We start from the raw sequence: 26,235 nt of genomic DNA, 5'->3' as shown, positions 1-26,235 counted from the left end.
GAAAAACAATTTTGATTTAAAATCTTTAATGTTAACAGAATCTTTGAAGAAGAAGGAAACAGTATAAATTAAACAGTTGATAACAACGATGGATATAATTTTAATATTCTTGGATAATGTGTTGCTTAAGCGTCGATTTGGAGTACTGTTGATAATAAATTGCATGCTAAAAGATTTGGTACTTCGCTCAAATGGTTGAGAAGACAAAACAATTCCATCTAACAACAAAATGCAAACACATTTACAGGGTTCTTCAAATGACGCAAAATGCAAAAGCAAACAGAATCCATTTCAACAAGCAACACAGATAAATTCCGTAATATGGCTCGAATGTCTGGCAACATCAACATGACCCAAATTATGCATAACCGAATATACCCCAACATCAACATAACCCAAACATTACCAAAAGAAACGCTTGATTTGCTCAATATTACAACACAACTGCCCGTAACTACAACTATTGTTGACACTCCAGAATTGAAAACAAACTTATGGAGGCGTAGTAATAACAATCTCTTGTGATCATTCTTATGCTACATATGACCCAAAAAATATTTTTTGTGCTCTTTCTTCTATTGACCTCGAGCTTTCACATGTCAATAGCAAAAAAAATTTAAAACGTTTTTTTTATAAAAAGAATCTATGCAAGGGTCTGTTTTAAGTTCACTTAAACAGTGAAAAAAACTACAACGTTTTTAATGACCCGGAATTTTACTTCTTTTCTTTTCGTATTAATCAATCTCCCTACATCTGAAAAAATTGAACCAAATCCAGGACCAATTTTGGTCCTATGCACACACCTAAAAATTTTCAAAAGCACAAAAAAACTAAATTTTTGTGCTGGAGTTGCCAGAGCATCTCTAAGAAATTTTTCAATTGAAACAGATAATAAAAACACTTACGAACTGTATCTTTTGCTTCATGGAGACCTGGTTAAATAAAATTGAGGAGGAAGAATTCAGTAATCTTTTCCTAGACGATTTTGTCTGCTTTCCCAACGAGAGGTCAACAGCGATGTCTGACAATAAGAAACGGGGTGGGGGAGGAGATAAGGCACTTGTTGCAAAAGATTTGTTGTCGAAAGTAAGTTTTGACTGATCAAATTTAGCCCATAATTTCAATTCGATCTGCATTCTCACCATCGCAAATAAAAAAAAAGTTTTACTAAATATTTCATACTAATCGAAAAAAAAACAGTCTAGCTTGTTTTTAAAAGAATTAGCTTTAAACCTTGACTATGCTGCCACTGAATATAAGCAGATAATTGTGACAGGCGATTGCACATATATTTTTAAAAAAAGGGAGAACAAGAAAAACTGTGTACAGTAACTACACTAAGGGCTACTGGTTCAGAGTTACAAGGAACCAACGACAATCTCTGATGACTCAAAAACTAAAATTTTTAATTGAATATCTCATTTGTGAACCGAGTTTACCTGAAAGCTTTTTGAATTGTCAATCTAATCTAAAAAGAGACCATTTTGGAGCTGTAGGAATTTTTTGAACTACTATGCCAAAACAAAACAACCCCGATTAATTAAATATATTCATGACAAGAGCAACTTTTGATAATCAAGCTATCAAACAGCTGTATGGGACTTAAATTGGTCACTTTTATATAACAACCATTTGAACCCATCTCAAATGGTTGACGTTATTGATTAACAGCTAAATCACCTTGCGCCTCTGAAAAACTTTCATACGAAACAATAAAAAATTTTCAACTGGCTGCTAAATTGCTAACTAGAAAAACTACGTCTCTTAAAATTTTCAGAGACTTGTTTTTAAATTACGATAACTACAAAACTTTTATTTAAACTAAAGCAAGATGTTTTAAAGCTGGACACAAATGTTGTCAACAAATTTTACGCAGATCTTATGGAAGCTGCGGGAGCGTAAATTCAAAAATTGCAACCGATAAATAAGATACGGAATCAAAGAAAATCGCAAACGGACATTAAGTGTTTGAGAAACGCCTTCGGAGACTACATAACCAATAAAAAAGTGGCAAACCTTTCTAGTTTTTGATTTTCTCAACTTGTTTAATACAAAAGACCAAAAAATTTCAGCGGCCTTGGAGAGAAACACCAACATTCAAAACGAACATTCAGTTTCCGTTTTGTCACAGACAAGGAATTTCAAGACGCCTTGTGTCATCTCAAGGTAAGTAAGCCACAAAACTCTTCATCAATATCAGCATCGGCACCTAAAGATGCAGCGTCTGAACTTGTTCCACATCTGTCATTCACAAAAAATCAATCTATCAAAGAACTAATTTTTCCAAAATCTTTGAAAAAATCCATTAAAATAACAATTTTAAAAAAGACGAGACACAGAGAATCAAGACAAATGTCGACCAAATTCATTAACTCGATAAACGTCAAAAATTTTTGAACGTCTTCTCAGAGACCAAATTGTAGATCACTTGTGGAGTGAAAAGCTAATCACCAAAACGCCATATTGGATTTAGAAAAAGATTTTCAACCCCACACGCAATCACGTACGGTACTAAATTTGTACGCTCAGAAGCTGATAGAGGTAAATATGTATCTGCTGCCCTACTGGATTAATCCAAGCAAAAGTAAAAAACATTCTATGGGATCCAGTTGAACTCACAGTAGGAATTCTTCAAGGAACGGTTCTTGGTCCACCACTGTTCAATTTTTATATGAATGACTTGCATAAATACCCTGACAGTGAAACAGAACTCTTTCAATACGGAGATGACACAATCATTCTCACATCTAATACCTTAAGCGAAGATGACAAAAAATTTCAGAAGGGGAAACACAAAAACTAATTACCTTTTCCCATTAATATGAGTTATATCTCAATGTCTTTAAAACAAAAATCATAGTCTTTAGCAAAACAAAACAAACTACCAATACACAAGTTGTTGACCTTTTATTCATTGATGAAAAAGAGGCAATAAAATACTTAGCCGTCAAAACTGATAGATTAATAAATTTTTAAGAAGAAACAAAACGCATACTAAAAGAGTCTGCCCGTATTAAGACCTTTTTATACGATAAAGAGAACCATTCCAGACAATATGAAAAGAACAATTCTCAACGCGTTAGTTTTGAGTCAAATTCATTATTCAGCACCTATCTTTCAGTCTATATACCAAAATCTGGTTCTAACACTTGAAAGACAACTAAATTGCGCAGTAAAAGCTAGCTTTTTCAGAAAAATGTTCGCTTCATCTAGAGATCTGAAATTAAAACATAAAATTCTACTATGAACTACTTTTTGAAATTAAAGCGAATAAATTACTTTTGGAAGATCAAAACCAACCAATTGCCTGCATTTGATAAAAGCCGGGGCCTTCAAAAATTAAAACCAGGAAAATCAACGAAAATGAAAGAACTGAACTTGAGTTCTGATGCTATAAATTCAAAAGCTCTAAACTGGAAATTTCTTTCGTTACAAAAGCTATACAGGACTTGAATTCTTTACCTTGTCACCTAGGAAAAAACGAAAATAAAAAATTTCAAAAATAAAATAAAAACAAATGTTCAATCTGATTTTTGAGGAGTTTGAAACAGACCCTTGCATGCAGGGTTCAGATTGTTTATGTTTGAATAATGTAAGGTTTAAAAACTGATTTTTTTGGGTTCCAATATGAATAAATACATTTTTTTCAGTAATTACATTGCTATTGTTATTATTAAAACTTTTGCAATGCCATTTTCTTTTGCGCAATCTACTCATTTGTTTTTGCACAGCAATAATGGATCGAACTCAGTGTTCCTAAGTTTCACACGATGCCTGTTTTTTCTTGCTGGTTTTATTTTGCTAGCCTTGCTCGGTTATCTTGTTTGTTCTGTGCAATTTTTTGATCACTTTTCGTTGATCTTTTCTTTGTTTCTAATTATTAATGATTTCCAGCACGGTTAGTTGACAGGCAATTGAATATTTTACGTTTTTGTCAAATGGGTCGTTATATGTGTGGCAGGTAAAGATTGAGCAGAAACTTTTTCAAACTTCTCTGTTGAATAGTTTCGTGGACTTTGAAACATAAAAAGAACTTTCGGAAAACAAAAGAAAAGAAAAAAAATGGAACAATATTTTTTTGCTTCTTTCCAGTCAGTTTCTGAAAACTCTTTGATACCATCAATCGTATTCTATTGTTGAATCTAAAAAATGGAGGGCAAACGGTTCAAGAACCATCTAAAAATGATGATATTTGTACCATAACATACGTACCAATAATGATTTTTTGTTGCAACCATGCTTTCTGTAATTTTCAAAACGAAATACCATCAGTTTTATGTATTTATAGTTTCCCTTTTTGAATAGTGTGCTGATTTGTGATAAAATGTTTACTGTGTTAATAGATGACAAGAGTCAGTAATTGCATCTAAACGATAATATAAAGTCTTGCTAATGTTATTGCCAATCGCTTAATTTGTGGCTGAAAAGGGGAAGCCCGTAGCTATAAATAAGTAAGAAAAAGAAATTACACAATTTTTTCACACTCTAATAAAAGGAAAAAGAAAAAAAATCTTTTTTGGACAGAAGGTGACTAGTTTGCTCAAGCAGATGGGTGGTGAAGAAACCATTTTTGGTATTGCAAATTGACGGTAAAACCATTTTTGATTTCAGGTTACCTGCTTTCCACCGTCGGTACTTCTGCCAATAAAGCAGTATTTCCCGGCTCCTTAGCGCATTTTGTAGACCAGTGGCCAAGAACCGTTTTTGCGGGTGAAATTTCACATGTTCCACACCATGATCTCCGCAATTGTTATGAGACTTTTTGATGAGAAGTTGTATGGGATTGATTTGACGATGTAGTTTTAAAGAATGTATTCAGTTGTGTGACAGGGATGCTCATCTAAGTCGTCCCTCGACTTTCAACTGTCGGTCGAAATCTAGAAAAGGTGAGAAGTATGAAATCCTTTTTGTGAAAGAAATCTCACGAGACATTCTGGTTTGGTAATTTCTAGAAGTTGTTTCGTCTGATGCAGAGTCCTCAATGTCTTTGAACAAACTAGTCTATTTTCTCTGATTGTTGGGATCCAACAGTGGCAAAAATTTAAACACGATCCTTTAATTGTTTAGAAGTCTGCTCCAACTCTTAGAAATTTTTGACGTCATTAGAACTATGCTGTCACCTTTTTCATGAGTTGGGCTGCAAAAATGAGAAGCGCGTTCCAGGTAACTCCAAGAAAATTGATTTGTCATAAGACAATTCGGTGGCTTGAGCGATTATTCGAGCATTCGGGGTTAAACCTCTGGTGCCGTTATTGGAAGAATTCATTTTTTCTGCGTGTGTTTTCAGACCTCGGAATAGGAGTTTTCACATTTTTCCCAATTGATTCGCTCTCTCTACATCTTCTGCCGCTGTTAGAAGTTGCGGTCAACTATGGTTCACAGAGACCTGCAAGTTTTGCGAAAGGTTTTGCTTCCTCTATTTCGAATTTTGGGATGCTGAATTCTATGATCGGTGTAACCTTACATTGGTTGGTAGTATTTTGTGACGTGACTAAGGCATCCTCACTCGAGGAACCTAAATCTGTAATTTAATTCGGCAAAATTAGCGAATCTAAATTGAAGTCCATTTCCGTTCGATGATTTTTGGTTTCAGTTTTTGCGTAATCTTTGCCAGATATTGTTAAAAGAGCCTCATCTTGAACATTAAATTTTTAATATCAGTTTAATTCCGATTTTTCCCGCCTCCGTAATGGCTTTTTCTTCATTAGGGTTCATGCAGAAAATTTAAGAGAATGAATTGTTTAAATCGGGATTTTCTTGTTTTTGTTCTTCTGTGCACCTCTGAAAAGCGTAGATTGCATACATGGTTGAGCACGTTGCAACAAGAGTTAAGCGTGTGTATTTCAGAGGTTTTGTTCCTTGAGCCTCCTTTGTTCCAAAAAAACGCAATCCAGCTCTGTTGTCCGTTGAATTCCATGTTGAAACACTATTTTTTCCCAGGTTGAGAAGCCAGACCGAAAGTCCATATTTCCAGACAGTCCCAGACAAACCATGTCTATGTCCACACCGCCCCAGACGTAACGTACCTATGTCCAGACTTTCGTGCGATCAAAAATTTTTGCGCGTTCTTCGTGCGTTCAAAAGAACCTATGTCCAGATTTTCGTGGGTTCAAATATACATATGACCAGACTTTCGTTTGTTCCAAACCAAAATTCGTGCGCTCAAATTTTCAAAATGTGTGCGTTTATGTCCAGACTTTCGTGCGTTTATGTCCAGACTTATTGACAGTTTCATTCTTAATAGTTGTAGACAACGTTTTTATAATGTATTTATTTCAAGTGAAGATATTTTATGGTGATGGTTGTGAAGAAGTGACCCAGCATTTGGTACCTTTTAAATTTAAAAGAAGTGCTCTATGAAAATAGTGGTTGAAGGGGTGCCATTCACCCAGTAGTTAAAGCTTGATTTTGTTTTGCCACTTCAGCAATGGTCTAGGCGTGAAATCGTCCAAAGCAACGCAAAATGTTGGCTTTGACTTTTCTACGTTCGATGTTTTGCAATTTTTGAACTCAAGTGAGTTGAGGATTTCTTCGTAGAAAGCTTCCACTTGAGTGAGCACTCTAGTAAGAGTGTTTAGTTAAAGGTGGACTTATCAGTGTTTGGCATTCTTGTTTTCATTCAGAAATTTTTTTTGCGGTCCATGGTCAGTATGTCCAGATTTTTGTGCGTTCAAAGTTGCCTATGTCCGGACTATCGTGCGTTCAAGTTTACGTATGTCAAGACAATTGTGCGTTGAAAGTTGGCTATGTCCAGAATCCTTCAAAAAAGTTTCGAGAGGAGACCTGAAATTTAGTTTTGTGCAGTAGCATATTTGCTAAATTAGAATTTGGTAAAACAATTCCAATTGATTGTGCTGTATATCCATACAAAGGGATCCACACGAAATGAGAACTTAAAGGCTGTAATTGAATATGAAGAAAAAAAAATTGAAACGCTAATCCTACAAGACGGCACCAACAGTGTTCTTAAACATCATTAAAAAATGCATAAGACCATTTTGCGGTTCATACCCAACCCTTTAAAAATATATCGAAAAGTTCCAACCAGAAGTTTTTGTTGCATGCCATTTTCGACCTCTAACAAATTTACAAACAAAACAAAGACAAAAACAATTGTATTGACGAGTTCATTGAGATAATACATAGCACCTACGAAAAACAATTTTGATTTAAAATCTTTAATGTTAACAGAATCTTTGAAGAAGAAGGAAACAGTATAAATTAAACAGTTGATAACAACGATGGATATAATTTTATTATTCTTGGATAATGTGTTGCTTAAGCGTCGATTTGGAGTACTGTTGATAATAAATTGCATGCTAAAAGATTTGGTACTTCGCTCAAATGGTTGAGAAGACAAAACAATTCCATCTAACAACAAAATGCAAACACATTTACAGGGTTCTTCAAATGACGCAAAATGCAAAAGCAAACAGAATCCATTTCAACAAGCAACACAGATAAATTCCGTAATATGGCTCGAATGTCTGGCAACATCAACATGACCCAAATTATGCATAACCGAATATACCCCAACATCAACATAACCCAAACATTACCAAAAGAAACGCTTGATTTGCTCAATATTACAACACAACTGCCCGTAACTACAACTATTGATGACACTCCAGAATTGAAAACAAACTTATGGAGGCGTAGTAATAACAATCTCTTGTGATCATTCTTATGCTACATATGACCCAAAAAATATTTTTTGTGCTCTTTCTTCTATTGACCTCGAGCTTTCACATGTCAATAGCAAAAAAAATTTAAAACGTTTTTTTTATAAAAAGAATCTATGCAAGGGTCTGTTTTAAGTTCACTTAAACAGTGAAAAAAACTACAACGTTTTTAATGACCCGGAATTTTACTTCTTTTCTTTTCGTATTAATCAATCTCCCTACATCTGAAAAAATTGAACCAAATCCAGGACCAATTTTGGTCCTATGCACACACCTAAAAATTTTCAAAAGCACAAAAAAACTAAATTTTTGTGCTGGAGTTGCCAGAGCTTCTCTAAGAAATTTTTCAATTGAAACAGATAATAAAAACACTTACGAACTGTATCTTTTGCTTCATGGAGACCTGGTTAAATAAAATTGAGGAGGAAGAATTCAGTAATCTTTTCCTAGACGATTTTGTCTGCTTTCCCAACGAGAGGTCAACAGCGATGTCTGACAATAAGAAACGGGGTGGGGGAGGAGATAAGGCACTTGTTGCAAAAGATTTGTTGTCGAAAGTAAGTTTTGACTGATCAAATTTAGCCCATAATTTCAATTCGATCTGCATTCTCACCATCGCAAATAAAAAAAAAGTTTTACTAAATATTTCATACTAATCGAAAAAAAAACAGTCTAGCTTGTTTTTAAAAGAATTAGCTTTAAACCTTGACTATGCTGCCACTGAATATAAGCAGATAATTGTGACAGGCGATTGCACATATATTTTTAAAAAAAGGGAGAACAAGAAAAACTGTGTACAGTAACTACACTAAGGGCTACTGGTTCAGAGTTACAAGGAACCAACGACAATCTCTGATGACTCAAAAACTAAAATTTTTAATTGAATATCTCATTTGTGAACCGAGTTTACCTGAAAGCTTTTTGAATTGTCAATCTAATCTAAAAAGAGACCATTTTGGAGCTGTAGGAATTTTTTGAACTACTATGCCAAAACAAAACAACCCCGATTAATTAAATATATTCATGACAAGAGCAACTTTTGATAATCAAGCTATCAAACAGCTGTATGGGACTTAAATTGGTCACTTTTATATAACAACCATTTGAACCCATCTCAAATGGTTGACGTTATTGATTAACAGCTAAATCACCTTGCGCCTCTGAAAAACTTTCATACGAAACAATAAAAAATTTTCAACTGGCTGCTAAATTGCTAACTAGAAAAACCACGTCTCTTAAAATTTTCAGAGACTTGTTTTTAAATTACGATAACTACAAAACTTTTATTTAAACTAAAGCAAGATGTTTTAAAGCTGGACACAAATGTTGTCAACAAATTTTACGCAGATCTTATGGAAGCTGCGGGAGCGTAAATTCAAAAATTGCAACCGATAAATAAGATACGGAATCAAAGAAAATCGCAAACGGACATTAAGTGTTTGAGAAACGCCTTCGGAGACTACATAACCAATAAAAAAGTGGCAAACCTTTCCAGTTTTTGATTTTCTCAACTTGTTTAATACAAAAGACCAAAAAATTTCAGCGGCCTTGGAGAGAAACACCAACATTCAAAACGAACATTCAGTTTCCGTTTTGTCACAGACAAGGAATTTCAAGACGCCTTGTGTCATCTCAAGGTAAGTAAGCCACAAAACTCTTCATCAATATCAGCATCGGCACCTAAAGATGCAGCGTCTGAACTTGTTCCACATCTGTCATTCACAAAAAATCAATCTATCAAAGAACTAATTTTTCCAAAATCTTTGAAAAAATCCATTAAAATAACAATTTTAAAAAAGACGAGACACAGAGAATCAAGACAAATGTCGACCAAATTCATTAACTCGATAAACGTCAAAAATTTTTGAACGTCTTCTCAGAGACCAAATTGTAGATCACTTGTGGAGTGAAAAGCTAATCACCAAAACGCCATATTGGATTTAGAAAAAGATTTTCAACCCCACACGCAATCACGTACGGTACTAAATTTGTACGCTCAGAAGCTGATAGAGGTAAATATGTATCTGCTGCCCTACTGGATTAATCCAAGCAAAAGTAAAAAACATTCTATGGGATCCAGTTGAACTCACAGTAGGAATTCTTCAAGGAACGGTTCTTGGTCCACCACTGTTCAATTTTTATATGAATGACTTGCATAAATACCCTGACAGTGAAACAGAACTCTTTCAATACGGAGATGACACAATCATTCTCACATCTAATACCTTAAGCGAAGATGACAAAAAATTTCAGAAGGGGAAACACAAAAACTAATTACCTTTTCCCATTAATATGAGTTATATCTCAATGTCTTTAAAACAAAAATCATAGTCTTTAGCAAAACAAAACAAACTACCAATACACAAGTTGTTGACCTTTTATTCATTGATGAAAAAGAGGCAATAAAATACTTAGCCGTCAAAACTGATAGATTAATAAATTTTTAAGAAGAAACAAAACGCATACTAAAAGAGTCTGCCCGTATTAAGACCTTTTTATACGATAAAGAGAACCATTCCAGACAATATGAAAAGAACAATTCTCAACGCGTTAGTTTTGAGTCAAATTCATTATTCAGCACCTATCTTTCAGTCTATATACCAAAATCTGGTTCTAACACTTGAAAGACAACTAAATTGCGCAGTAAAAGCTAGCTTTTTCAGAAAAATGTTCGCTTCATCTAGAGATCTGAAATTAAAACATAAAATTCTACTATGAACTACTTTTTGAAATTAAAGCGAATAAATTACTTTTGGAAGATCAAAACCAACCAATTGCCTGCATTTGATAAAAGCCGGGGCCTTCAAAAATTAAAACCAGGAAAATCAACGAAAATGAAAGAACTGAACTTGAGTTCTGATGCTATAAATTCAAAAGCTCTAAACTGGAAATTTCTTTCGTTACAAAAGCTATACAGGACTTGAATTCTTTACCTTGTCACCTAGGAAAAAACGAAAATAAAAAATTTCAAAAATAAAATAAAAACAAATGTTCAATCTGATTTTTGAGGAGTTTGAAACAGACCCTTGCATGCAGGGTTCAGATTGTTTATGTTTGAATAATGTAAGGTTTAAAAACTGATTTTTTTGGGTTCCAATATGAATAAATACATTTTTTTCAGTAATTACATTGCTATTGTTATTATTAAAACTTTTGCAATGCCATTTTCTTTTGCGCAATCTACTCATTTGTTTTTGCACAGCAATAATGGATCGAACTCAGTGTTCCTAAGTTTCACACGATGCCTGTTTTTTCTTGCTGGTTTTATTTTGCTAGCCTTGCTCGGTTATCTTGTTTGTTCTGTGCAATTTTTTGATCACTTTTCGTTGATCTTTTCTTTGTTTCTAATTATTAATGATTTCCAGCACGGTTAGTTGACAGGCAATTGAATATTTTACGTTTTTGTCAAATGGGTCGTTATATGTGTGGCAGGTAAAGATTGAGCAGAAACTTTTTCAAACTTCTCTGTTGAATAGTTTCGTGGACTTTGAAACATAAAAAGAACTTTCGGAAAACAAAAGAAAAGAAAAAAAATGGAACAATATTTTTTTGCTTCTTTCCAGTCAGTTTCTGAAAACTCTTTGATACCATCAATCGTATTCTATTGTTGAATCTAAAAAATGGAGGGCAAACGGTTCAAGAACCATCTAAAAATGATGATATTTGTACCATAACATACGTACCAATAATGATTTTTTGTTGCAACCATGCTTTCTGTAATTTTCAAAACGAAATACCATCAGTTTTATGTATTTATAGTTTCCCTTTTTGAATAGTGTGTTGATTTGTGATAAAATGTTTACTGTGTTAATAGATGACAAGAGTCAGTAATTGCATCTAAACGATAATATAAAGTCTTGCTAATGTTATTGCCAATCGCTTAATTTGTGGCTGAAAAGGGGAAGCCCGTAGCTATAAATAAGTAAGAAAAAGAAATTACACAATTTTTTCACACTCTAATAAAAGGAAAAAGAAAAAAAATCTTTTTTGGACAGAAGGTGACTAGTTTGCTCAAGCAGATGGGTGGTGAAGAAACCATTTTTGGTATTGCAAATTGACGGTAAAACCATTTTTGATTTCAGGTTACCTGCTTTCCACCGTCGGTACTTCTGCCAATAAAGCAGTATTTCCCGGCTCCTTAGCGCATTTTGTAGACCAGTGGCCAAGAACCGTTTTTGCGGGTGAAATTTCACATGTTCCACACCATGATCTCCGCAATTGTTATGAGACTTTTTGATGAGAAGTTGTATGGGATTGATTTGACGATGTAGTTTTAAAGAATGTATTCAGTTGTGTGACAGGGATGCTCATCTAAGTCGTCCCTCGACTTTCAACTGTCGGTCGAAATCTAGAAAAGGTGAGAAGTATGAAATCCTTTTTGTGAAAGAAATCTCACGAGACATTCTGGTTTGGTAATTTCTAGAAGTTGTTTCGTCTGATGCAGAGTCCTCAATGTCTTTGAACAAACTAGTCTATTTTCTCTGATTGTTGGGATCCAACAGTGGCAAAAATTTAAACACGATCCTTTAATTGTTTAGAAGTCTGCTCCAACTCTTAGAAATTTTTGACGTCATTAGAACTATGCTGTCACCTTTTTCATGAGTTGGGCTGCAAAAATGAGAAGCGCGTTCCAGGTAACTCCAAGAAAATTGATTTGTCATAAGACAATTCGGTGGCTTGAGCGATTATTCGAGCATTCGGGGTTAAACCTCTGGTGCCGTTACTGGAAGAATTCATTTTTTCTGCGTGTGTTTTCAGACCTCGGAATAGGAGTTTTCACATTTTTCCCAATTGATTCGCTCTCTCTACATCTTCTGCCGCTGTTAGAAGTTGCGGTCAACTATGGTTCACAGAGACCTGCAAGTTTTGCGAAAGGTTTTGCTTCCTCTATTTCGAATTTTGGGATGCTGAATTCTATGATCGGTGTAACCTTACATTGGTTGGTAATATTTTGTGACGTGACTAAGGCATCCTCACTCGAGGAACCTAAATCTGTAATTTAATTCGGCAAAATTAGCGAATCTAAATTGAAGTCCATTTCCGTTCGATGATTTTTGGTTTCAGTTTTTGCGTAATCTTTGCCAGATATTGTTAAAAGAGCCTCATCTTGAACATTAAATTTTTAATATCAGTTTAATTCCGATTTTTCCCGCCTCCGTAATGGCTTTTTCTTCATTAGGGTTCATGCAGAAAATTTAAGAGAATGAATTGTTTAAATCGGGATTTTCTTGTTTTTGTTCTTCTGTGCACCTCTGAAAAGCGTAGATTGCATACATGGTTGAGCACGTTGCAACAAGAGTTAAGCGTGTGTATTTCAGAGGTTTTGTTCCTTGAGCCTCCTTTGTTCCAAAAAAACGCAATCCAGCTCTGTTGTCCGTTGAATTCCATGTTGAAACACTATTTTTTCCCAGGTTGAGAAGCCAGACCGAAAGTCCATATTTCCAGACAGTCCCAGACAAACCATGTCTATGTCCACACCGCCCCAGACGTAACGTACCTATGTCCAGACTTTCGTGCGATCAAAAATTTTTGCGCGTTCTTCGTGCGTTCAAAAGAACCTATGTCCAGATTTTCGTGGGTTCAAATATACATATGACCAGACTTTCGTTTGTTCCAAACCAAAATTCGTGCGCTCAAATTTTCAAAATGTGTGCGTTTATGTCCAGACTTTCGTGCGTTTATGTCCAGACTTATTGACAGTTTCATTCTTAATAGTTGTAGACAACGTTTTTATAATGTATTTATTTCAAGTGAAGATATTTTATGGTGATGGTTGTGAAGAAGTGACCCAGCATTTGGTACCTTTTAAATTTAAAAGAAGTGCTCTATGAAAATAGTGGTTGAAGGGGTGCCATTCACCCAGTAGTTAAAGCTTGATTTTGTTTTGCCACTTCAGGAATGGTCTAGGCGTGAAATCGTCCAAAGCAACGCAAAATGTTGGCTTTGACTTTTCTACGTTCGATGTTTTGCAATTTTTGAACTCAAGTGAGTTGAGGATTTCTTCGTAGAAAGCTTCCACTTGAGTGAGCACTCTAGTAAGAGTGTTTAGTTAAAGGTGGACTTATCAGTGTTTGGCATTCTTGTTTTCATTCAGAAATTTTTTTTGCGGTCCATGGTCAGTATGTCCAGATTTTTGTGCGTTCAAAGTTGCCTATGTCCGGACTATCGTGCGTTCAAGTTTACGTATGTCAAGACAATTGTGCGTTGAAAGTTGGCTATGTCCAGACGCACTTTGTCGAATGAACTACTATCGTGCGTTCATTCGTGTTTCAGACCGTGTAATTTTGAACGCATGACACCCCCCTTGTCTGTTCATTTCGGTCTGGACATACCAGCTTTCGGTCTGGGACCACAGTCTAGGTTGTGTTCTTTACGCCATTGATTTTTGAGTAGCCTATTGTTTGCGACCCAATTAAAATCTTCCAGTTGGAATTGTTCTTTTAAATAATTCTTTGTAGTTGCTGTGAACTTTGTCTTGTTTAGGAGGTTTCTATCTGCGCACTTCAGAGGTTCAATGGCATTATTATATATAATAAGATTTTTGTGCCAAATCAAAGAAATTGGCGTAACTGCATATATTATGTCACATATTAGCTCCATTATTTTACAAAAAATTATTACAATTACACGATTTGTTCTCTTCAGTGGGTTTTGAAAATAGAACTTCTGTGTCATAATTATGTAGAGGAAAGAAAATATACTATACACGACTCAATGTAAAGGAAAATGATGGAAAAGTTGGTTCATTGGAAGCTCTGTTCTAGTGATGCAATATGCAAAAAAATCGAAAAAATGCCTAGGCATTTGAATTTGAGTATTAAGTTTTAAGTCTAAGTATTCAACAAAAAATTATTACAATTACACGGATTTGTTCTCTTCAGTGGGTTTTGATGCAAATGGATACATTTTTTTCCAGTTATTACCAAGTCAAATTCGTTCAATTAGCAAAAAAAGTGTTTTTTTTTTACAAATTTTGACCGAATTTTGTTTCCGGTGATTTTCCACCAGTTATTCATTAAAATTCGTTAGTTCAATAGTGCTGCAACATCGAGATTTGCTTTTCCAGTTTTCCTCTTCGCTAGTTTCTTTTGATTTTCTGAAGTTTGGCATTTTTGATAGAAAAAAATTCTGAAAAGTAAGTGCATGATTTAACTGTAAAAATTATAAGAACAGTTTTTGCCATTAAGTTTGCACCACAGCATTTTACAATACGCTGTTTTTGTGAATCACCAACGTGAAATTTGTTAATTTGGTGGTGAGACTTTCGTTCAACATGGGTTTTGTAACATTTGGGGTTCAATTAGGTTTCAATAATTGCGAATAGTTTGCTCTAACATATTAGAACTCACGTTTGATGTAGCTAAAAATCAACAATAAAGTTAGCCTGCTAAATCACTAATTTTTAAATCTTCAAGCTACTTTTTCATGCTTCCCACTACTTAAAGATTATTCGTTTGATATCGCAGCAGACTTCGGACTTAACCAACTTCGCGGTCAAATTTTACATTGTCTCGCAGAAATCAAGATACCAAAATGGTTAAAAAAATTCAACGACAGAAACTTCTTGGAAAAAATTCTTGCAATCCTTAAGACACGTTTCATGGAAAATTTTACTTAAAACTTAATTCTCGAGAGAAAAATTTTTCATTTTTCAGTAATAATCAAAGGGAATAGGTGAATAAAGGAAGCAGTAACAAAAACATCATTGACAAAAAGCATTTTTCTCGAGGACTTTATTTTATTCAGTGTAAGTAAAAGTTTCATAGTTTTCTCTTTTTTGAAACCTTAAAGTGACCATGAGATTGATTGACAAAACAGAGCCTGTTGACAGCCTCAGACATTCTCTATCGAGGCAGTCAGAAATAGATTACTTCGGTTCAGCGAATATTTTTGGATGAAAAAGTTTCTTTTGGAATTATGTAGAACTGAAATGTAACGGTAAAATTTGATTGAATTCTGTTGTTGAAGACTGAGCAGCTAATTTTTCGTCTAAATAAGTTGGATAATGGTAATGGGAAGCCTAAACCAATTAGAGTTCAAAGCCGAGGGAGCTTTCTAAGCTAACATAGTTACCCTTACTAAACTCTAACCTATACTTTTAGAGGCGCTGTTTTTAAATTTCATTTTAATGTTTCAAAAAATTGATAATGCCAAACTTTCTTCACTTTCGATTGATTATATTTCAGTTTCCTACCCTGTGTAGAAACGTTTATGCATTCCAAGCATTGGATTTTATTGATGCTCTGTCTTTTTTTGTAAGATGTTTTCACACATTTTGATCTTTTAAAACGGGATAAACAAGTAAGTCCCAGTTACAAAAAAACCAAAAATTTTTTCGAGGTCTACAATTGGTTCAATATAAGGAAATAATTTTATGGTTTGCTCAATTTTCTGAAAAACCATAAAAACTGCTAACGGCGTAAGCGATCTCTTTGCTACAAAAATAATATTGAGAAAATCAGGTTGAAATATTATTCGGACTGAGCAAATATTCAATTCTTGGATGAAGTAATCCCAAGAAATATGTAGAAATGAAATGTTATTATCAATTTCGAATGAATTCTCTCTTTGAATTGTGACCGGCAAAATTGTCGTCTAAAGAAATTGGAGTATAGGTCGATTAGAGTTCAAAGCCTAGAGCGCTCTATGCTCTAATATACTCTAACGTATACTTTTAGCTACGTAGAAGCGCTGTTCTAAATTTCTTTTTTTGAATATTTCAAAAAACTGACAAATCAAAAGTTGCTTTACTTTGGAGTATTCGAGTTTTTGATTTTCTTGACATATGTTTTGAATATCCTGCCGAAAATTCCAATTTGAGAAATAAAATTGAGAATTCATAGCACAATGTGTCAGGCACGACTTATTTAAAAGTACCATACAAGGTGCCGCTGAGATTCACTCAGATTTAGATTTTTTTCGCGGAAGTGACTCCAGTAAGTTTAAACAATATTTTGCTGCGGATCTTGTCACGTCTAAAATTGCTAGATCATTAATCCATCCTCCAGAAGGGATTGCTATTTAACTGTGAAAAAATAACTACATAAGTTTTGGTTCTGACAATTAATAGTGGTTCCATAGGACGCAATCAAGATAAATTTTTACTTTTCATTTTTCTTTCAATTAGTTTTTTGGTAAAGCACTAATACTTCTTACTGTTTCTCTAACTTCTGATGAAAAATTTCAGTTTTGATCTCAAACTCAATTGGTTTTAACCGGTATTATTGATTTATCCCATTTAAAAACATAAACATTTTGAATTGCAATACCTTGTAGTCGTTGCTTTGTTTAATTAAAGATTTACCTTTTTCTTCGGTATTTCAAAAGTTAATTTATTTGTACCAAAACTAAATATCTGTTCATCTTTTTCTTTAAATTTTGCATAGTTTTTGACGCTTTTTTGCTGTAACCAAATATAATAATTTTTCAATACGTAAACAATTCAATTTGCACAAAACGTTAGAGAGCATTAAACTTAAAATTAAGTTAACCTAAATGTCAATGGAAGAAAACTGTTTCAAGTCTTAATTAGCTCTTAATTTAGTTTTTGTTACATTTGATGAATTTTTCAAGTATATTTTTGGCACTGAAAAATGTTTGACTTGTTATTATGGTTCAATTGAGATCAGGGAACGTCGGATAGGATTCAAGGTCGATTTATAGAAAACAATAGAAGATGAACTGTTCAAGCGAAGGTAATTCTTTCTACCAAAAAACTGCATTTTTTTGTATTCTATTAACAAAATGTAATCATTTCCTCCAGAAGGAAGTTAGGATCAAACATAAATTTTATGAACCTAATCTGTTATTGTTTTCCTCTGGAAAACCACAATTAAATTTTACCATTGTTAGTTTAAAAAATAACGCTTTTCTGACAAGTGTTTCGCAAAGTTGAACATTTTTCTGTATTTGTTAAATAGCAGGTTAAATTGATGCACATGTTTACTATGAAAGTTTTCAAACATAGAAATGGGAACCACCTGCCTGAGTAATTATATAAAAAGTGCAAAATTTAACAATTGTACAAGTTTCATTAAAGATTTAAAAACAAACCAACTAGGAAAAGCTGCTACTTAATATGCCAATAGATGAAATAAAAATAAAGGTGCTAAGAAATATGTAACACAGTGGCGCTGCTTTAAATTTAAATTTTTTTTCACAATTCGTAAATGCGATACGCTGGAATGCATATGAGAGGCAAATTTTTTTCTGAGTCAAATTTTCAATTTTTTACGTATCAAAAAAAGGAAAATGCATTTTCAAGCCCTTACAACCTTGTTTTGTTTTGTGAAAGAACCAAAAATTTTAGTTCTGTTTGAGAAACCTGTCTTTAAATTAAAAGGAAAACAAGAAAAATTATTTTTTTGGGTGGGGGAAGGAGCTTGAAGAGGATAATAATTTAATATTTTTTTAATTTGATTGATGAAATAATTTTAAATTTTTTAAAAAAATTTACGGTTAATCGCAACTGATTGAAAGAATTCAGAAGAGAAAACTTCTATACAAAGAACTCGTATTCAGAAGTAAAAAAAAGAGAAAAATATTTTTTTTTGCGTGATGAAAGCTCTTTCTTTTTTCTTTGTAAACAAATAAGTGTTTCACCTTTAAGGCTTTCACGTATAAAGTTTTTTTCATAGTATTTTCAAAAGGTTTTTTCTTTTAACCAGAATAGAAAAACTATAAAGAACACGAGAAAAAAAAATTAAACAAGATACTATTTTTGTTAGAAGAAAAAAGTACCAAACTAATTTCCAACTTTCTTTGAAACCTTAAAGTATTTTTCGAATTTTTTTATGGCCTAACTTTTAGCTCCTCTGGTTTTATTGGAAGGAGCGGTTTCCAAACTATTAAAAACGCCTTATATGAAGATCTACGCATAAAATGGGTACGTTTAGATCTACGCTTAGGTCTACGCTATGTAAGATCTACGCTTAGAAAGGCAAATAAATCAGATCTACTATAGATCTTGAAATTTCACTCAAAAATAAATGACGTCTCTGCCCAGAAACGGAAAACTGTGAGATCTACGCTAGAGTCAACAAGTGAGAAAAATCACTGCATTTTTTAACATCATTTTGAGTGTGCTGAACTTTTTTTTCAGCGCTTTCACCTCAAGATCTTCTGTGAAAATTGTGTTGAACTTTTTAACCTTAAAACTCTTGTTACCACCTATTTTACTTATTTCCTCGGCTTAAGTTCCTCGGCCCAGGTGAGAGCAATTAAGCAAAAACTAAACATTATTTTTTCAAAAGGGCAATTATTGCAAGTAAATGAATCATTCTGGTAACCGCTTTTTCATTGTCATACGGCAATGGATACTCTTCATATATCCATATCCGTATTTAGTTCATTTATTTGTTGTAAGTTCCATTTAAAGGGCAAATGCCATTTCAGTTCAGTTATTGTCAACTTCCTCCCATTTTTAGCAGTATTGTCTGTTCATCCTGTCTGTGCAGGAAATTAACTTGTTCATGATATAAACAAATTTTAGAGTTGCTTCCGTTAATCGTGATTAAAGCTTGAACAAACTTTCTTTCTTAAAATTGTAACTTTCATATTTTCAATCTCCAATTTGCAACGCTAGAATTCAGTCTAATTCAATTCTTGCAAAACGCCGCTCATTTAACCTTAGTACCGTGAAAGTAGCCATTCGCACTGCGATTGACTAGTCTAGAAATTTGATAATAAAACTCAATCAAATAGATTGCCATTTGCGACGCGATCTCCCATCTCAATAAATAAAGTGCCATTCGCAACTCAATTGGATATACTCACTGTGTATGAGCATATCATGGCGCAGTCAGCAACGGACTCCAAAAAGACACCACTCCACATAGAAGCATTTTGGGAGAAACTGACGGCAACACCCCCTCTGACGTGGGACAAATGGACACAGCAATGAAAACTGGCTCTACTTGCTAAGGAAGGGATACAGTTAGACACCCTGTTAGACGATCCTCCAGCAACAGTGACTTACCCACCTGAACCCGTCTATGAAGAACCGGTAGAAAACCACACACAAGCGACGGTAAGAGATCGAAAAGTTCGAAATCAGCAATTGAAAGTAAATTGGCAAAACCGTTGTAAAAAAGTTGAAGAAATTAGGATTTTGTGTGGAGACAAACCGTGGGGAATTTGTGAGCAGAAAACAATATCGTTGCTCTATTTGGCATTGGAACAGAGGGACGACGAATTTTCAAGAGTAAATACCCTCACTTTTAGACAGAGAAACAACCCTTCAAAGATTTGTGGCAGGCAATGGAGGACTCATTCACAAAGGTTCGTAATATAACTTACGATCACTTCGTTTTCTACTCTTGTAAGCAACAAAAAGGAGAGTCAGTGGAAAGTTTCTATGGTCGTCTCATAGAATTGGCGGAGAATTGCAATCTGGGAAGTGAAGAGACTACATTGATCGGTGATGCATTCATATTGAATATGCTTGATCACGAGACACAGAAGGTATTGTTGAAAGAAGCAGTAGAACCACCAAAAGCATTGGAGATCGCTATACAAATGGAGATGGGAGCGCAGAATCAACAGAAAATAAACCAAAACTTGATGTCAGGTACTTCATCCGTGAATTTCATTAATGGTAACCAAGTCCGCAATCGCAACGCAAATGCACCTCCGGCAACACGAGACTTTACACGCTACCCAACTTTTCCTCAAAATTACCAATATACAAATGTTTGTATGAATTGTGGTCTCCGCTGGAGTCACAACCATAAGCAGATTTAACCCGCGAATGGCAAGAAATGCAATAATTGTGGTATTGTGGGTCATTTCGCCAGAAAATGCCGCAAACAGAAAAAGTCGCAGACTCCAATACAGAAAACTCAAAAAACGAATAACAGCCAAATTGACGAATCGCGGGAAAAGAGTGATGATGAAGAATCAGTCAATTATATAACAAGCTATCAACAATTGTACGAACAGGTGTATGATTCAAACTATGACAGTGATTCAGATGACTATGTGGCAGCGATCTCCTCTGATTCGGTGCACCAATTGGAACCACTAAACATTGAAATACAACTCCGGGAAATGAAAACCTCCGCAATGATTGATTCTGGAAGTGCAGTCAGTATCATAACAAGAAGTTTAGCGAACAAAATCACCCGACCGACAAAATCAGCCAAATGGACAAATGCAACAGAAAAAAGGAACTTGAAAACTTTTCAGACGAACCTATCAAAGTCCTTGGGCATTTGGAAACCACAGTAATCTACAATCAGTGGAAAGACCAATCAGCAATGTTGACTGTGGTAGATGATGGGCACAAAAACATAATTGGAAGGGATCTGTTCGCTACCTTGGGGCTTGCAGTTGATCAACAACAACCAGAAACTGGTAAATGTGTTTATAACATCAATAATTCTGTATGTAAAATTAAAGAGACAATCGCGACGCAATTTCCACATCTAGTATCAAGAATTGGCTGATCCAAAACACATGTATCGAAATCAAAGTTTCATCAAAAGTTTACAGCAAAGCATCAAAAAGGTCGACGTGTTCCGATTAATCTCCAACCTAGAGTGTCAGAAGAATTAGAAAGATTACAAACTGAAGGTCATATCGAAAATCTAGTTGCTCTGACGAACATTTTATCTCTCCGATCGTAATCACAGTAAAAAAAGACCAATCGATAAAACTAGCATTAGATTCCAAAGTATTAAATAAAGCAATACACAAAAATAAATATCAAATGCCTAACATCGAAATGTTAATTGACACCATATCACAACACCATACAGATACACAAAACGGTCAACAAGCATATTTCACTACATTAGATTTAAAGTATGCATATAGCCAACTAAAATTGCATCAAGACACAGCAAATCACTGTAATTTTAATATCATATGTGGCGAATCTACCGGTACATATAGATTCAAAACTGGTTTTTATGGTCTTACAGATATGCCGGCAGAATTCCAAAAAGCTATGGATTACACACTCATAGGCTTGCAAAACACATATTGTTTCTTGGACGATATCATAATCGTTAGTACCGGCACTGAAGCCGACCATTTAGCATATGTTTTCAAATGTCTTAAAAAACTAGATGACGACAACTTAAGAATTAATCTTCAGAAATGTCACTTCGCGAAAACAGAAATAGAATGGCTAGGTTACAAATTCACACAGACTGGAATATCACCTTTAGAAAGTAAAACTGCAGCAATCTTAACAATACCGCCACCAACGACACTAAAACGCCTTAGATCATTTCTAGGGTCTGTACATTACATCGGCAAGTTCATACCACATCTCGCACCATTATGTCACCCTCTTAGACCACTGTAACAGAAATCTGTAAAATTCGTTTGGACAGATGAACACACAAAACACTTCAACTTGATTAAAGAAAAAATCGCAAATAGTACAGAAAACAGTCATTATAATCCAAAATTGGACGTTGGCGTCAAATGTGATGCTTCACGTTCCGGTTTGGGAGCAGCATTAGAACAAAATACACCAGATGGTTGGAAGCCAATAGCATTCGCGTCCCGATTTCTCAATTCAACGGAAGAACGCTACAGTGTCAACGAATTGGAACTCTTGGGGATAGTTTGGTCAATTGACTATTTTAAATACTATTTGTATGGAAAAAATGTCTCGGTAGTAACGGATCACAGAGCCCTATTATCCATACTTAAAGAACATCGATCAAACAAATCATATAATAGCCGATTATCTTGTTGGATAGACGGACTTCTCCCGTACAATTTCACAATCGAACATATGCCAGGTGCAAAAATGGGTCTAGTCGATTACATTTCAAGGAACCCATTTGCGAGAGCTAAAAAGATATCGACCTACGACGAAAAATTTGTTGTAGCAACAGTCTCAAAAATTCGTGATTCAATGAAATCCCTAATCATCAATAAATAGAAAGCAACTAAAAAATTTAGCAGTATTTTAAAGTCAAATTTGCCTTCACATAAATTCAAACAACCATTTGCACCGCGATTACCTACATTACTAAATGTTAATTCACATAATTGTAATGAAACATTTGCATCACAATTAACTCCTTCACCAGTGAAATCACCATTCGTGCCGCAATTACCACTTCCTAAATCTAAGATTAATTCACATTTTAAACATCCATTTGCGTCGCAAATGCCACTTAAAGTTACAAAATTACAATTTGCACTAAATAATCGCAAAGTCAATAATTCACTTTCCATTAACAAATTCGCTGCAAAAGAGGTGCAATATCAGACAGTAAAGAATGTGAACGATCTGAACAATTATCCCCAATACAACCCATTAATGGTATAAAATCAAACAATCCACAAAATAACACTAAATTAAGCGCGAAAGCACAAATTCCTAAGTATAAATACCACTTGCACAAAAATCACTCGCTTTTTTGCCCAAATTCAGCCTACAAAACACTCCATAGTGAATAAACAAACTAATTCTTTCATATCAGATAATTCAGCAAAAAGCATAAATACAATGTCGAAGGCCAAAGCAACCCGATCTAAGTCAACCCCTACAAAGGCAAGAGTGACGTTTTCGGACACGACTACCTCTACGCCTGGTACAAATACGACCTCACACACAGAAACCCCAACTGGCAGTACGACAGAGGAGGCAGACGACATAATCTTTACTGAGACCCTCAATAAAGTATTCAGCAAAAAGTTCTTGGCCAAATTAACGGGAAAGGACGCAATACTCAAAGAAGTGAGGGACTGCGTGATGAGAGCCGATCCGGACCGATTACAAGAGAGAAGTCCTTATCTCTTCTCTTATTGGAGGGACTTAAGTGTTAAACATGGGTGCGTTTGCCTGGACGAACGAATTGCCATACCCAAATCAATCAAGGACACGGTGTTAGAAGACATCCACTCGACACACCCAGGAAGTTTTGCCATGCTCTCACTCGCTCAAAATATCTGGTGGCCTTATATTCATAGAGACATACTGGCAAAAGCCAGTGAGTGCAAAGCCTGCACGGAAATTGGTAAGAACCTCAAAACAGTGATTCCGCACCGCAAATGACACTTCTACCTAAATGTAGTGAACCAAACGACGAAATTCAAATAGTTTTTGGTGGACCAATTTTAAATGAGAAAGGCATAGAACAATACTTTATTACAAGTATATATAAATATTCCAAATACCCCACAGTAGAAATAGTAAATATTGCATCAGGCCAAAATGTAATCAAATTCTTAAATAATTATCTATATCATCACGGATTACCTAGAACTATTAGATTAGATCAAGCTAGATGTTTTACAGGAAAAAAGTTTGAAACTTTCTGTACAGAAAATAATATTACACCTATATATGCACCAGCAAATGATCATAGAGCAATTGGACTTGTAGAACGTTTATTCAAACAATTAAACGACAATTATCTTGCATGAAATCACAATTAAATAAAAAATTTAGTTTAGAAAATTCATTTAAAGCAATAATACAACGATTAAGAATATCAAAACAAAAAACAATAAATACCACACCATTTGAGGCACACTTTGGTAGGAAATGCAACACACCTATATCAAACATCACAACTAAACCTAATAGTAAAAATCTCAATTATAATGCAATAATTAATTATTATTTAGATGAAGATACAATTCCGGGTCGCTCTTACCTGTCAGAGGAGCAGTGGGCAGATACAGCCCTATGTTCGGACACGGAGATGGAACGTGTCATGTGCGCCGCAAGTGCTCTTGCAAGAGCTGAGCAAGAGAAACGAAAAGATGGAGAAGAACGTTATCTCAATTCAGAAGGCGTTAGTCGACCAATTCCCTGCTCGGAACGCAGTGTGCAGGTAAAGTTGGCTCGCAAAATGCATGAAAATGAACGACAGAAGAAAAATTTGGATGGGCTTTATGAGGTATTAGCACCAGGAAGCACTGTGTGCAAAGTAAGCCCCACGTTAAGCGTGATCAAAGAACCACACAAGCAAGAAGTGCGGGTCAGAGATTCGGATATTGCTAAATTCGGAACTCGGGCAGAAAGAGATACGGACCTTGCACAATACATCGATAGAAGACCGAAAAAGATCAACGAGAAGACCACCGAGCACAAAATCTACAAACACAAGCGTGATCTTATTCGGAAAAACACAGGCGACAAAAAGATAAAACGTAATCGAAGACAATCGGATGATGTGAGTGTAGTTTCCTCGGGCAGGTCATGCATCTCTTCAGCTAGCAATATAGCCAGATCGTTAAAATGAGAATTCCAAAGAGAAATCCAAAACACGACGAGGCATTTCTCAATCGACCCGATTTAACACAGATCCTTCGATTTAGTCTAATCGCACCACAATTGACCACGTCCAATACAGCAGGACCATCTGCGACGCAAATGCCCTCATCAGTACAGCCAACACCGACGCCCATTTTGCGAAAAACTACAAAGCGACAGATTACGATTAGTGACACATCGGATTCAGATACTTCTTCAGTTCGAAAAAGCAAGCGAACTTCAAAGAAGAAGACACCGAAATCGCAAACAATTATTGAAAAGGTCAGAAACACAGAAGGCTATTCCGACAATGCAAATCAAGACATTGGAGACGCAAGAAATTCAACTGAATGGGTTGAAGATACCCAAAATCAGCCAAGGGAGATGACAGTTCTCCAAGCTGAAAACGCAGAAAATAGTGATAGCGAATGAACTTGAATAAAACAAAAACTTCATAAAACTTTTATATTTTACCTATTATTTAATATTTTATTACTTAGTAACCGGTAAATAATTATTAATTTTCTGATTTTAATTAGTAAGTTTATTTTCTCTCAAAGAGGGGGAAATGTCATACGGCAATGGATACTCTTCATATATCCATATCCGTATTTAGTTCATTTATTTGTTGTAAGTTCCATTTGAAGGGCAAATGGCATTTCAGTTCAGTTATTGTCAACTTCCTCCCATTTTTAGCAGTATTGTCTGTTCATCCTGTCTGTGCAGGAAATTAACTTGTTCATGATATAAACAAATTTTAGAGTTGCTTCCGTTAATCGTGATTAAAGCTTGAACAAACTTTCTTTCTTAAAATTGTAAATTTCATATTTTCAATCTCCAATTTGCAACGCTAGAATTCAGTCTAATTCAATTCTTGCAAAACGCCGCTCATTTAACCTCAGTACCGTGAAAGTAGCCATTCGCACCGCGATTGACTATTCTAGAAATTTGATAATAAAACTCAATCAAATAGATTGCCATTTGCGACGCGATCTCCCATCTCAATAAATAAAGTGCCATTCGCAACTCAATTGGATATACTCACTGTGTATGAGCATAACATTCATGTTAAAACATATTTACCTACGAATTAGGCCAATTATTTTCAAAGGAGGGCAATATGCAATAAGTTCTTTGAATCATTCTAGGTCACAGTAATTTTGAGTAAATTTTTATACATTAAGTAAGCTTGTAGGGTAGGTCTCGTCAAGTTATAGACTGTTGTGAAAAACAACAAGTGCTGAATTTTTACCTGCATCTCTTACGTGCAAGCCTAATTTGTTAACCACTATAGTTAGTCCCAGAAAATTGAAACGCAAGAAAAAG

At 34.8% G+C, this 26,235-nt stretch overlaps 1 protein-coding gene across 1 annotated transcript in view; it reads left to right on the top strand.

Annotated features, from left to right (window-relative positions):
- Window positions 1-26,235, top strand: part of LOC142342786 (eukaryotic translation elongation factor 2-like) — a 425,342-nt gene that overhangs the window by 217,816 nt on the left and 181,291 nt on the right. The gene's annotated exons all lie outside the window — the stretch shown is intronic.

The sequence above is a fragment of the Convolutriloba macropyga genome, chromosome 7 (assembly GCF_964194025.1).
Source record: "Convolutriloba macropyga chromosome 7, txConMacr16.3, whole genome shotgun sequence".
In the NCBI taxonomy this organism is placed as follows: Eukaryota; Metazoa; Xenacoelomorpha; order Acoela; family Convolutidae; genus Convolutriloba; species Convolutriloba macropyga.
This window is presented reverse-complemented; position numbering and strand designations above follow the sequence as displayed.